This window comes from Physella acuta, unplaced genomic scaffold (assembly GCF_028476545.2).
Source record: "Physella acuta isolate Inbredline_101_S28 unplaced genomic scaffold, ASM2847654v3 ptg000808l, whole genome shotgun sequence".
Lineage (NCBI taxonomy): Eukaryota > Metazoa > Mollusca > Gastropoda > Physidae > Physella > Physella acuta.
In genome coordinates, this window is record NW_026732326.1 from 237,376 (window position 1) to 243,375 (window position 6,000).

Consider the following 6,000-nt stretch of genomic DNA (forward strand, 5'->3'; position numbering starts at 1 on the left):
TATAAAAATAATAAAAGTGAATTGCAGTGACACCGTTCATCCGATAGGCATGAAACTTTGGGAAGTTCATTATAAAACTCTAGGGAAGGGTTCTGTAAAAAATAATTTTTAATTTCGCAAGGGCGGCGCCACGGGAGGGTGCAATTTTTCTCGATATACGGTATCTAAAAATAATAAAAGTGAATCGCAGTGACACCGTTCATCCGATAGGCATGAAACTTTGGGGAGTTCATTATAAAACTCTAGGAAAGGGTTCTGTAAAAAACCATCTTTAATTTCGCAAGGGCGGCGCCACGGGAGGGTGCGATTTTTCTCTATATACGGTATATAAAAATAAAAGTCGATTTTAGTGTGACACCGTTATCCGATAGCCATGAGACTTTGGGGGAGTTAATTAGAACAATTCAAAGAAGGGTTCGGTAAAAAAAAATCCTTTTTAAATTTCGCAAGGGCGGCGCCACGGGAGGCTGCGATTTTTCCTCTATATACGGTTTATAAATATAAAAGTCTATTTCGGTTTCACACCGTTCATCCGTGTACCATGAAACTTTGGGGAGATGTTTAGATCACTCAATAGTAGGGTTCTGCAAAAAAAAAAATGTGTTTAATATTGCAAGGGCGGCGCCCTCCGGGGGGGGGGGAGCGATTTTTTTTTCTCTATATACGGTATATAAAAAATAAAACTCGGATGCGGTTCATCCGAGTGCCATGAAACTTTAGAGAGTAGATGAGAATACTCCCGAGAATATTTCTGCGAAAAAGAAAACTAACGTTTCTTATGGGCGGCGCCATATAGGGTACAACTTTCGTCAATACACGGTTTGGCGCCCAGAGTTTTAGAGCGACTATGTTGGCACTTAGCATCCGTTAATCGAGCGTCCCGCATTGCGAGAAAGGGGTACTATAATATTCAGCGGTAAAACTACAACACGCTTCTAAAAATAACTTTGTAACGCGAGGAAATCCTTCAGTGTAGTTTCGTTACCTTGCCAAAGATGAAAAAAATAACTTTTTGAATATGAGGAGCCTACTGTAGAGTTTCGTCACTTTGCGAATGATGCAATAAGCATCTACTATTAGACAAGCCAGTCATAAATTGAGATCGAGCATCTAATAATAGACCATTAGTAACGCTAGCATATTGCATCAGTCACACTGATGTTTAAAACACGTTAAATACTTTTTTACGTGTTAAAGAAAAAAATCCTGTTCATTTGTGTCACTTTAGCGAATGACGAAATCTGCATCATTATTAATAGGATACTATTTGGACGATGGCGCCTGTTAGTTTAAGGAGCCAGGGGTCGTACGTCGCGCCTATGCGGTAGTCTAATCGTGGGGGTGGGGGCCCTGAGAGCGCCCCTGTGCGTCTCTGACACATGGGCGGTCACCGAAGTGTGTTCTAACATTATTTCGGTGAGTGATTAATGTACACTCAATGTTTACATGCCGTAGTGTAGGTAAACCTGTGTCCCGATATTTATGATTTAAGCGCAGGCATTGTTTACATTTAAATAACTCACTTTTAGAAAAGACGGTCACGCGTCTTAGAACATATAATTGGTAACGCGTTGCTGAAATCCTAATACATTTCGTCAAACTTACTTCTACCCCGCGGCAACGCGCGGGGGACGGGTACGCTAGTATATATATATATATATATATATATATATATATATATATATATATATATATATATATATATATATGTATATATATACTTAGTTTTTTTTTTCAATTTCAACCAAATTACATCAAGAGATGTGTGTGAGTGTATTACTCTGTTTTGGATTTTTTTTTTTTTTTAGATTTAGAACTAGTTTATTCAAAAATTTTGCCGTAAAACTGCCTACCCTAGAATTTTAGCCGGTCAAAAGAATATAAAACGTGAAAGCTTTGTATGTGTAATGGTTGCTCGTGTTATGTTTATTTTTATGTTTTTTTTTGTATTTATATTATTTGTTTCAAATTTATTTCCTAATTCTGCTATGTCATTCTTTAGTATGTAATTTTTTAAATAATAATTGCGAGAAGTAATTGCTTTTTAATTTGTTTAGTACAAATATATTAAAATGAGCTTAGGAGCACCTCAATTTAGCTATTTAGAAAAGGGAAATATGTCATGGAAGTGTTTTGAACGTTTGCCTATCTTTCACACTACAGCTCAGGCATATATTTTTTACGCAACAGCATGTGTTAGCTACTGTATAACACCACTACTGTAGTAAATCTGTTTGTTATTTACAAAAGCTTTTACCGTCAAGTCCAAAATGCAAGAAAAGTATATTTTTTAACTATAAAAAATTTACTATGGTCGGCTATGGGCCCCTAAAAGAGGTGCCCCCCCCCCCCCGCATTGCGTGGTCTGGCGGCACTGTAGTTCCGCCCCTGAACCGTTCTAACCCATTTTAATGATCCAGTTTCAAAAAAGGTATTTATTTTCTCCATGTTATCTTCACAAAAGTGCAACTCTTCTTTGCTATCATCCACATGAATATAGACACAGACCAGCAACTGCGAACACGAACTCACGTCTTTTGATTTATTAACTTGAAAAGCAAACAATGGTGAAAGCTTAATTTCAATAAAAATGTGTTATTTAACATTTACGTACATGAAGCGTTTGATGAGATTTTCTCCTATTGTTTTTTTTTTTTTGCTTGGCGTTTTCTATCGCGACTTCATTTGATGCTTACACTAATGCTGGTGAAAACATCCTGTTCGATCAAGTCTCTGGCGTCTGCAACTAGCTTCTTACCGACGAAAGAACTCCATATATTTCTGGTGTGTTCCGAATGACTTGTCTCAAATGACGTTTTAGTTTTGAAGATTTCATAGATTCGTGACTGAAAACAACTTTGTACAGTACGCTTTGTTTCTTCTCTATTACATTTCCAGTGATGTTAATGAAGCCGAATTAAAAAAATTCTTCTAAATATTTATGTTGTGTTTCAAATTACTAAGGTTTAGTATACCAGTTGGCGACCCCCCAGAAAGACCTTCGCGACCCCCAGGGGGGTCGCGACCCCCAGGTTGGGAACCCGTGGGCTAGGTCATTCGTGTGGTTTTCTCATTTCCCACGTAATTGCAAAGATGATTAGAAGCAGCCTTAACCAAATAAGTTAGTTTCTTGGCTATAGTTTAAAGATAAGTTGTGTAGCCTAAGTATCGTGTGGTGCGTTGGGCTACAAGATATTGTGCATGATGATCTAGTGTATAATGATTATGAGTAGAGTTTTATCACAATTCATCAGTATTTTAATCGATAATAGGATTGAGAGAAAGTGATAGAATACGGTCTTAACCGTTTACTCCAAGAAGAAACATGCCTCTTTTTTAAAACGAGGGGAGGGGGTGAAATGACAGTTGGAGTCATTTAGCCTAGGCCTAATCTAGAGTGGTCGTTCTTGTCGCCGTGTCAGAAGTGTGTTGTACACACGTGGGCAGATGAAACCAATTCGACCCTCTGGTTACCAGTTCTCTCCGGTGGGAAGGGGAGGGGTTATTTGGGGCAAGGCTGACCGCGTCCCAGTTGACCATTGTGTTAACAAACAAGTAGCCTAAATCTCTTCGGTGATGGGGCCCTGATAAGGGGCGAAGTGGTGTACCGACTATGCAAACTGGTTTAGGGCTGAAATGATTACACTAGTTATTAGTACACAGGTTCTCAAACTTTTAAGAGTAGATATCCCTTTTTATAAATGCACACCGATACATTTGAAAAGGGCTTAGGAATAATCAACCCCATTAAAAATACAAACTGCGCTTTCGTGATTTTTTTTTAGTTTACTACAAATAGAAAACCCACGTGGTCGTGACCGATTTGTTGGGAATCTGTATGCTAGTAAATCGTGATGTGGAAAGCAGAATTGTAGATTTTACACCCTTTTTTTAAGGTTATTGTTTACTCTCAAGAAACTAGACAACTCAATATTGACCATACATAACAAAATAGGCCTTTCACTGCGCATGTCAGAATCCTCGTCACCACCTCGTTTTCCCATGTCTTTTAATTGATGTTTGCTTCCGGTAGCCTCAGGGTCATCGTATGGTTTCATTCATTCGCCGATTCAACTAAAGCAGGGCTAAAGAACACAGATACTTCAGTTTCTGCTTTTGTTGAAGGAATGCTTCAAAAGGTGGGGGAGGGGGTGGAGTGTCAAAACGTTCGATAGGCTAAGGAACAAGCGCCTGGGGTTTGTTGTCTTAAAGCTCCCTGAAACAAGACGGGCCTACGGCGATGATGTAGACAAAAGATTAACAAAACTGATTACATTGATTGCGTGTCAACTATAGATTCTATGTCGCTGGGGGCTTGTGTTGAGTGGGTGTGTAGGGGTGGGGTGGGCAGATTTTTTAAAGTAGAATGGGAGATGGGAAAGAGTGAAAAGTTTAGCCACAGTACTCAGAGAGTTGAGAAGTGGGCTTTTTTTCCAAGAAATTTAAATTACAAGAACGTAAGCATGTAGGCTTGGGTGTTGTAATAATGTTAGTAATGAATATAGGGCATGTGCCCATCAGTTTTTCTTTCAGACATTTTTTATCTGGGTGGGGGGGGGGTCTTGAAACTTTCGGGTGGGGGGGGGGGTTGAAACTTTCGGGTGGGGGTGGGGGAGTGGCGGACAATTTTCTATATTAATTCTCTTTCGTAGATGTGCTTAGGGGAGCGTATCTCCCTCCTCCTACCCCCCCCCCCCCTGAAGAAGAGATGCCTGAAAGAAATGTCTCCACTCTTTCCCTTCTGAAAACTTAAAATAACTTCATGTATAGAACAGATCTTGTAATTAGAGCCCGATACGTTGCTAATGAGTTTCGCTACATTTTAAAAAGAAAAACAATTATTGGAAAGTGGCTGGAAAAATCGAACATGGAGTACTTTTACCTTGTAAAAAAAACGTATTTAGCTGTGACGTAGTTTAACTTTAAAGCAGATGTATCAAAGGAAACACTACATCGCGAAACTTAGAAACTACTCTGTAAATTAGATTATTACATTTGAATTTTGTTCTTCATTCATTATTCATTAAGCGGGAGGAAGTCACTTTTAAAAATAATTTTAAAAACAACAACAGGAAACTAGGTCAAATGGGAACCAAAAAGTCCCTAGTTTAAGACACCGTGTCGTTTAGATGAGACTGGGGATAGCATGAATCTAAGGGAGAACACTCCGAATTCAAGCGTTGGTCTTGCTGATTGTTCTTGGGATGACAAAAAGCTATGGAAGCTAATCCAGAAAGAAAAGCAGGCTGAGGTCGAAGTCAAATTATAGGTCATGTGGCGCATACCATGTTGACACGCAATACTTTATTGTGTTGGGAGAAATGCCCTTCAATATTACAATTTAGAACGAAGAATAAATTCAAAGGTACGATTATTAAAAGAAGAAAGCTAGAGGAACATTAAGAAGAAAAAAGTTACTCACTATCATTCAAACCTAAAGATGTATATGATGTTGTTATATATGAGTGTTGAAAAAAAGATATTATTATGAAAGGGTCCGCCTCTAATTAAAGTCAAATTGTTATAAGGAAGGTGTTCAGGACTTTTGCGACAATGTGGGTGTTTGTGTGTGTGGAAAGGGGTGTGTGGGGTTACAAAAAAAAAAAGTAATTTTTCAAAGCTAAGTTATTTCCATCATGCATTTTACAGATTTTCTATAACATGATGGGGAGGGGCGGGGGGGCCTATAGAATGAGGTCATTTTAAGGGGGGTGGGGGTGATTAAAAAATCGTCAAGTATAATGACCGACCTCCAAAATGATCATTTAGAAGGTTATGTACCAGTTTTATTTACCTTACACCTTAAAAGCAGACATCATTTTCTAGACTGTAAAGACAAAAATGAGAATATAATCCGAAGAAATATATGAATGTCTTCTTTAAAATAGACATGAAAGGCTGACAGCGTTTAATTTAGTCTACAACTTTTACATAGTTTTATATTGTGTTGTTTCTGTCTCTATGTCGCTAGTGTGCTTACCTTTAGACCTAATCCCATCT